This window comes from Cnephaeus nilssonii, assembly GCF_951640355.1.
Source record: "Cnephaeus nilssonii genome assembly, chromosome: 8".
Lineage (NCBI taxonomy): Eukaryota > Metazoa > Chordata > Mammalia > Chiroptera > Vespertilionidae > Cnephaeus > Cnephaeus nilssonii.
In genome coordinates this window covers 8,632,431-8,641,896 of record NC_137079.1, presented here as the reverse complement: position 1 = coordinate 8,641,896, position 9,466 = coordinate 8,632,431, and positions in this window count along the sequence as shown.

The following is a 9,466-nucleotide window of genomic DNA, read 5'->3' as shown; positions in this document are numbered from 1 at the left end:
CATGAATGGACACTCTCCTTTCAGGCACCTTCGCTGCTCACCCACGGGGCCAGTCCCACCTGCCAGAGCTCAGAAGCCTGCCCAGATCTCTCTCTGGGTTGGCATTTTTGAATACAGCACGAGGGCTCTCCCGTGTGACATAATCTCAGAACCAAAACAAAGCATCCCTATCTGGCCTGTCTCACTTCTTTTAGACCATTCAGTAAACAGAACCTGGTTTCTTTCAAAATAACAGTTATCTAATTTTCTTCATGAGCAGCGAGGTAAGCAATGCCGCTGGCTCTCCATGACCCAGTTTCCTGGGTGCATTTAAGGCTTTTCCTCTTTCGCTTGTTTCAGCCACAATCTCACTTCTTAGTGTGACCTCTGGCTCTTCTGTTTAATGTGCTTCCTGTTTTTTTCTGTGTTGCTTACAAACGTGAATGCCTGGGGTCCTCCTCTTCATTGCTTCTGGCCCATCGCATCTTCACTCCCATCCGGGCCTCTTTCCCTGCGATTCCCTGGAAATGTCACTCGAATCTTTCCTCTTGGGTCTATCTCTTCTCTTAAGAGAATGGTTTTAAAGAAAGAGTGCAATAATACCGAGGCCTACCCTACCGTTTCTCTTTGCCTTTCCCACAGTTGGCACCGACTGTCTTCCTGAACCTCCCCTCCTGGTCCACGCCTCTTACAGGATAATCCAGACACAGACTTCTGGTTGCTAAATCAAATCAAACAACATAATAGCCAATTTTCTCTTTATTTTCTCATACTTCTTCTAACGTTTAAATTTCTCCACCAGTCAGTTAATAAATCACTTTGGAACACTTTGCCAGGAGCTTTGAGATGAGACCAGAAGAAATACTAACAAGCTCACAAGTGAGCCTCATTTATATGAAACCATTGGAGAATAAGATAGTTTATAATACTAGCCACCTAGTGCACATAAAAAGCGCATTCAGAATTGTGGAGGGGAGAGACCATGTGCTGGAGGAAAGGGAACGTTTCATGAAGATGGGACTTGGCCTTTAATAACTGTTAGGTTAGAGCAACAGGAAGGACACGCATTACACATGAGGGGGATATCATGAACAAAGGCAGAGAGGCAGAAAAAAATAGGAATAGCCACAGTGGGTCCTATTTATTGTGCACCTATTATGTACCTTGCGCCATGCTGTGCTTTCTGTAATCATTACATTTAATCCTCACAACAATCCTGGGATTATGAGGTGGGTCTTTCCCAAGTAAGAGAACTCGGGGTTAATGAAGTACACATGTCAGGCTCATGACTCAGTGCCGTGCTCCACCCACTGCTTAGGGAGGTGGGGCCGTTCAGAGGAAGGGTACCACTCTGGACGGTAGAAGGCAGTCAAGCGGGCAGATTGGTGAGGCCTGTTTGGGAGACACTGGGTGTTGAACAAGGATGCTGGACCTGAGAAGTAACAGGAGACTGCTGTCGGTTTTTTAGCACGCATGCAGCATGATGAACATCGGAGTTGACTAGATAAGAGTTCAAGGCCATATTCCACGTTAGCTGTATGACTCTGGGACGCAGAGGTAAACCTGCTGAGATTCAGTTTTCCCATTTGTGAAATGTGTTTAACAGTAGTGTCGATTCATAGGGTTGAGAGGCTTAAGTGAGGTAGTGTATTTAAAGCTTCTACTAAAGTACTTGGCATATAGTAAGCACTTGCTTTATGAAGTTACTGCTACCAAGACAGTGTTTAAGGAAGATAATTCAGAGAGAAACAGCTACCAGACTCTCCCCTGGAAAGATGTGACGAGATGGCTTTCGATTCTTGGGATGAGAAGAGACAGGTAGGAATGAATTTACGAACATGGCAAGGATGAGTCCACAGGACTTGGTGACTGATGGAGGGACAGGAAAGCCCAGTGGCACACATTTAGGAGAATTTGAGAAGTGTGATGACATGACCAGAAATTAGGAAGTGAGGGAGGACGTAAGGCTTGGGGGGTAGGGGGTAAATTAAGTTTTGGTTATTTTGAGTTTGAAATGATGACAACACATCAGGAGCATGTACTAGAAGTTTTGGCAAAACAGTTGGCTTTTTTGAAATGGAGCTTTGGGGATTCTTTTAGTAAGTGTATTTATTGGAAAAATAAAAGTGAGCTGGTGTGCCCTAACCAGTTTGGCTCAGTGGATAGAGCGTTGGCCTGCGGACTGAAGGGTCCCAGGTTCGATTCCGGTCAAGGGTATGTACCTTGGTTGCAGGCACATCCCGAGTAGCGGGTGTGCAAAAGGAAGCTGATGTTTCTCTCTCATCGATGTTTCTAACTCTCTATTCCTCTTTGTAAAAAATCAATTATATATATATATATATATATATATATATATATATATATATATATATATATATAATTGATTTTTAGCGAGGAAGGGAGAGGGAGAGAGAGAGAAACATCAATGATGAGAGAGAATCATGGATCAGCTGCCTCCTGCACGTCCCACACCAGGGATCAAGCCTGCAACCTGGACATGTGCCCTTGACCGGAATCGAGCCCGGGACCCTTCAGTCTGCAGGCTGACGCTCTATCCACTGAGCCAGCTAGGGCTAAAATACATATGTTTTTTAAAAAGTGAGCTGGTGCCCAGTATAAAGCGAGAAGACCAGAGGACTAGGATTGACACCTGGGGGTGCCCACAGTCGAGGAGCGTGAATGGGCGAGGAGACATGGAGAGTCATAGGAAAGGAGCAGAGGGAGAGATTGGGCAAAAACGTAGATCACGGAAGTCATAACAGGGAAGGGACTTTCCAAACGGAGGGAGGGACCCACCAGGCCGAGGGCTGCTGAGGGCAGAAAAGACTGAGGGGATTGGGAGGGGACTTCTGCAGTTGGTACAGCGCTGGCATGGGACCCAGCCTGGGAGGCACCAGCGGCAGTGAAAGCCAGCAGGCAGTGCCCATTCATCTGGGATGTAAGTACGTGGGAGAACCAGGCTGGGGCTGAGAGGCCAGGACCACCAGCAGCCCTCCGCGGGAGCTTCAGTTCAGACCACCCCTTACCACGGCCCGTTCTTCACGGACAGGCCTCCTTCCCATGGTCACTGTCACAGTCTTGGTCTGACCTCCATTGACCCTTGTCTTCTCCTTTCGGTTTCACTATTGCTACTACGCTCATCAACCTGACCCATTGAACCCAGCCCCACCACTTCTGATGATGTCCTGGCCTTTCACAACCACATCTAAGATGCTCTGTTTCTCTTGCAAAGGCATCATCAGGAATGCAAGTTATTTTACCTCGCATCAGTAAGTAAAAGGTAGTTATTTTTTGGTTTGACACAGGTATCTAAAAGATGACAGTGATTATATTACCACTGTGGGTTTCCGGTCACTCCTCGCAAACGCTCTCTAAGTTCCTGCACCTCTTCGCCGCAATTCCATCATGAGCTGCACCCAGCTGTTACTTGGACTGTGCACAGGAAATAGCCTACCTGCCCAGCCCACAGTCGAGAATCAGCCTTCCTCCACGGAGCCTGTCCAGGTGGGTTTCTTTCCCTTTGCCCTGAGTAAGCCTAGCACTTCCACAGTTATTTCCCCCTCTCTCCTTCCCAAACTTGCTCCCTGCATTCCACCTCCACCAACAAGTGCTGTGTGCCAATGAACAGTGTAGATACAGTTGCTGCATTGTATAAGTAATGCCTTCTTTTCCTTCTTTTGTTGGTTTTACCTGAGAAGTTGGCCTGAGTTAACTTCATTTCACATTACCTTATATCATACAGATCAGAAACCCTGTCTAATTCAATGCGTCTAACTAGCGGTCACCCTCTACACTCCAGTATCCCCACAGTGTCCTGGAAAACTTGGGACTTTATAAATGCTTTTTGTTGATGAGTTGATAATTGGGGTCACAGACAGCCTCATTTTTCTCCCATTTCCTGCAAACACATCTCAGGTAGCAACTTTCTTCACTGTGAGCAGTTCTGAGTTCCAGTCTTCCTTCCAGAGAGTTTCAGGAAAGAGCCTCTTTCTTAATAACTTGTATCATGATGTCTTCCTGCTTTCCTGGCACTCACTCTGCCTTTGGGCAGGTACAACAATTACATCCTGATTGGAAGAATTCTCCGCAGACTAGCTTCTGGTGAGGCACATTTCAAACTAATTCATTCTGGTTCCGAATACCACAGGACACAGTCATGTCACAGTGTGACCTCTCGTCCTGGCCTCTAGCATCACAGCGCTGGCTGAATCAGCCAGGAAGCCAGAGCCGTATTCTTGGAAGTCACTTCCACCTCAGGATGCCCAGTAATAACTTCACGGTCTGCTGAAGTTACTGAAAACCACATCAATATTTCCCCGTCCACCAGAAATTGTATCTTGTGATTTAATTTCCCCTTAACGGGCTCTCCAAAGTGCCCCTAACCATTCCAATGACACCTGACACAGGAGAAATGTGATGGAGGGGAGGCTGAAGGGGAAGAGCACAGTAGACTTAACCAATTGCAGCGAGGATATCTTGCCCCTGGAAATTTACAGAACACACGTGCGTATGAGCACGTTCTGGGCCCCTCCTGGTGCCTTGAAAGAAGGTGTCATTGCTAGTGTGGGGCTCTAAAGCTAAAGCTTCATTAAATACATAGGAAACCTACCTTCCCACTCCATCTCTCTAAGTTCTGTTTTCTCATCTGCAAAAGAAGAGTGATGTTTGCTTTGCCTATTTGAAACGAATGAAATCATCTAGTTTTTAAAAACCACTTTATATTATGCTTCCTGCATCATTAGGGCTTGCTGTCACATATATTTACCCAAATTGGCTACAACAATATCTCCCTTCCCACTGTCTCTTCTTACAAAATACTTTGCTGCTCCTCCCATTGAGAGGTAGATTCTCTGGTCCCTGCCTTTGTGTTTGGTGGGCTTGTGACCACAGCAGAAGTGGTAAGATGACTCCCAAACCTAGGTCGTAAAAGGTGATACATCTTCTACCCGGCCCTCTTGGGATGCTTGTTTTTGCAACCCAATAGCTGTGAGGAAGCCCATGCTGTAGAGAAGGCCACATAAAGAAGAACAGACAGCTCGGCCAGAGTGGCTTAGTGGTTGAATGTTGACCTATGAACCAGGAGGTCATGGTTCGATTCCCAGTCATGGCACATATCTGGATTGTGGGCTCGATCCCTAGTGCAGGGTATGCAGAAGGCAGCTGATTGATGATTCTCTGTCATCATGGATGTTTCTATCTCTCTGCCCTCTCCCTTCCTCTCTGAAATCAATAAAAATATTAAAGAAGAAGAAGAGGAACAGACACACCTCCAATTTCCCAGCTGGATGATGGCGCCATCTTGAAAGTGAACCCCCGGTTCCAGTTAAGCTGACACTGAGTGAGGAAAGACAAGCTGTAGATTCAGGAGCAGGATAAGTGACTGTTGTTGTTTTAAGCCTTTACATTCTGGAGAGGTTTGTCACGCAACAATAGATAACTGATACACCACCTATCCTTCCACTCTCTCCGGGACCACACCTCACAGTTCCCTGCCTCTGTGCCTTTTCTCATTCCATTCTTCCATCAGCGTGTCTTCTTCCCATTGAAATCTTACGGCTCCTCAAGGTCTCATTCAATTGGCACTTCCTCTAGGAAGCTTTCCTCGTTGCTCCAGTTGGTTGTGATCTCTTCCCCCTCAGAACTCTTGGAAAACTTTGTTTCTACCACTTATATAGTACTTATTGCCAGGATTGATATCCAACATATTTATCAACTGGCTAAGCCAAGTACCGACCAATCAGAAGGGAGGCCTCCTGGGTTTGCAGCCCTGTGATTTCCTTGCCCTGCAGCCAGGCTGGTTCCACACAGACTTAGCTCCTCTTCCAGCCTGCAACACCTTCAGGGCGGGGCACTCATCTCTGTAAGTGTCCCCTCCCCCATGGGTCTTCCATGTAATATACTATATATATTTATTATTGTATGAGTAAGTTGTTGAGACTTAAAAAAACACATCTGACTAGTAAGTGAGAAGGTTCAGAGAGAATATCTAGGGAGCAAAAGGAGTTTAAAACTTTAAAACTACAAATAACTGAGAAATAAGGTAAATCTCCTCAAACCAGGGCCATGAAGCCCCAGGATCTTTGATGTGAGAGCTTACCGATCCCTTCATTGGTTCTCACACTTTTGTGTGCAAAAGGATCACTTGGGGAGAATGAGTGTGGGTGGGGGCTGGGGGAGAGAATGTGGATTCTGGGTCCCGCCCCCAGACATTCTAGATAAGTAGGTCTGGGTGGGGCTGATGAAATCTCCTCCATAACCAGCTCTCCAGGTGACTCTGATGCTGGCATCTGAGGACCACACTTTCAGGAGCCCTGCTTATTCAGACCCCCTCAGTGTCCCACTTGTTCCTCTTGCTGTAGTCCTGTGCCCTTTGAACTGTAGTTCTGTGCCCTTTGAACTGGCTATGGGTGCTGGACTGCTGAGAGTGGAAGAGGCAACATGGTTGGAAGGACAGAGAAGTTAGGAAAGCCATACTTCAGGGCTGTCTTTAAGGAGAATCGCTGCTGTAATCTTTGGGTGGTGGCAACATGAAACAAACACTGCATGGAGATCAGCAGGCAGACAAGTAGCTGGTTGGCTGGGGAGTCTTCTGTCTGGAGGTGTCCTGATGTGGGGTGACCTGTTTCCTCATAGTTGAGTAAATTGTTAAGGGTGTGACTCACTCTGTGAGTTCAGCCTCCACCCTCGGCTACCTGGTTCCTACCAGTCCAACGTCTTAATTTCATTCACTCATAACCCCAGAGCTCACATCAGAACCACAGATTCTAATATCAGATTATCTACTTCAACTCTTTTTTTCCCCCCCAGAATAAAATCTAGCCAGTTCTGAATCCTTCAACTATTTAGGAATAAACCCACAGTCTTGCCAGTTTTGTTCTTCCAGCTTCAGGCTCCTCATCATCCTTCAGCAAAGAGTGAGTCTTCCCTGGAATCTGAATGTTGGATGAGGTCTCAGAGCTACTGCTTATGCCTGTGACCTCACCCTGTGATTCCTAAGAGGTGCTCCTCAGCCTTTGAAATCTCAGCATCTTCCTGGAATACAAACTGAGGGGTGTTCTTTAACTAAGCAGCTCTCCACCACCAGCATCTTCCCCATTTAGAAAGGGAAGCAGTGAGCAGTGAGCAGGTACCACTGCTCTCCATGAATTATTGTAAACCTTGAATTATTCAGGAGCTGCGGAATATCCATCTTATGTAAAATTTTGGGCCTTTCAGCAATACTCTTCATCTTCCTCAATCCTTGTGCATTGAAAAATTTTTATAAATATCTGCCCAGAACATAATTTTAAAATCTGACTTGGCTTGGGGTGGTAAACACAATACAGATGATGATGTATTGTAGAATTGTATACCTGAAACCTGTATACTTTTATTAACCAATGTCACCATAATAAATTCAATTAAAAACCTAACATCTCTGAAGTGGTTGAGATGCTGTGGAATTTGAATGCTGGAATAGTGTGCAGTGTTGTTCAAATGGAACCACAAAGATAGACAGTCCTATCATTGCCACAGACTTTCCTTATGACAGAATCCAGACTTCCTGTCATTGGTCTTCAATAACGGTGCTTTGTTGATTTTGTTCACAACGTGAGCATTCGTATCAACATTGTACAAAGTACCCTTTACCACAAGTTCATTTCCTTCTACACAACACTGTGAGGCAGGTATGTGTTTAAGATCAAAACGCCAAGGCACTTAGAGGTTGTATCTAAGGTCACAGAGCTAGTGAGTAACAATCAGGGCCTAGACCCAGGACCTTGAGGCCAGTTCCAGGGCACATTCCATCCTGTCATGTGGTGCTCGCTCTGTGTATGGGCTGAGCAGGACCCACACAGCTTGTTGATGAGACAGCCTGAGAGCAGCCAGGAGCATGCACCTCGCAGACCTCCAGCCCCCCGCAGCGTAATAGGCCAGGCACCAGCCGCTGTCCTCTGCTCTAAAATCCATCTCTGCCTCTGCCAGGTCACCCTTCCCACGGGCTGCTCCTGGCCAATGACTGGGTGTGGCAGGGGCGCTAGGAACATGCGACACATGGGACTCCTCTCACTGGAGACTTTGTCCTGGGACCTCCAGGCCTTGCTAAACTTTCCTGAGATCGCATGGGGGCCAAGGAAGGCCACCCACCTTCCCTCCTCTCCTTCTCTCCAGGCCAAGCCTGTTGAAGTCTGCAGGGAGCTCCCTGTCTGCGGCTCCCTAACCAAACCCTTGGTTGCTGCTTCTCAGACCCCAGATTATCACAGGCTTCTCATTCCTTGTGCGGATGCCTGTGTGAGGCATAGCTCCAGGCTCAGGAACCCGAGGAGAACCTAGCGTCAGACTCTCCGGTGAGGTAGCAGGTGAACCAGGGAGGCAAGAGACAGACAGATTAGGCCAATTTCAACATGCATGACAGTGCTGGGCCGAATCTGTCCCGAGACCTGGAATCTTCCGGGAAAGTAGACACTGCCGTGGGCATGTCGCATGGCAGCCTTGAAGTGGTGGGAAGAAGTGGCAGTTCCTGAGTGGGGGGTCCCCAATGAAGCCCTGCCTCACTGTGGGAGACCAGTTCTTTCTGTTTGACCTTCTGTATCCCTCTTGTTTCCAAAGCCGCCGTCCTCAAGACCTGCTCTTGTTGACCTTGGCGCTACGTGTGAGGTGGGAGAAGCAAGCAGCTATAATGAATACTCGCTAAAGAAAGAAATGTCTGTGTTGAGTCCGCCTGAGAGGAGATGTCAAAAAAAGACATTAGTCTTTGTCTGTATCTGTCATTTGAAGAAGGAACCAATTTCAAAACCATATCCCACACTTTCTCCTCCCCTGAGTCACAGAGCAAGCTTACCATTCCTGTGTTCACTCACTGAACACATACTGAGCCCTACCGTGCCCGGGGGCTGGGATTCAGAGAAGACATGCTGTCCATGGAGCCACTATCACACGTCAGGGCAAGAGGGCAACGGGGGCATCTAGGAAGACTCTGGGATTGAGACAACTTGGTTCAGCGAACACCAACTTTTTTAAAACTTTGCCAGTAAACTTATTTACCATGGTGGCGGTGCTCTCATTTTAGAAGCACACAGCAATTATCCTCTAGTGGATCCCTAATTAACCCAGGTGTGGCTGAGGACAGCTGGATGCCGATCTGGGCGATGATGGCACCTACATCATCAGGGCCTTTGCTGGCCCTCAGGTTGTGTGGACAGATACTGGGCTCTGGGGCTGTGATCCTCAGAGTTTTCACTTCACCATTTTCCAGCTCCCGGGAGCTCCAAATAGTCCCCAGTGTCTTGAGATGACCAGTGGGGCAGAGGGGATGGGTTTGCACCTCAAGAAGCAAAGTTGTACAACACCCTTTAGATTGTCTCATCCAAGAGCCACATGGGGCTGTTGAACACTTGAAATATTGTTAGTCTGAATTGAGATGTGCTGTATGTGTAAAATACAAATTGGATTTTGGAGACCAAGTTAAAAAAAAAGAATGCAAAACATCTCTCTAAAGTTTTGATAT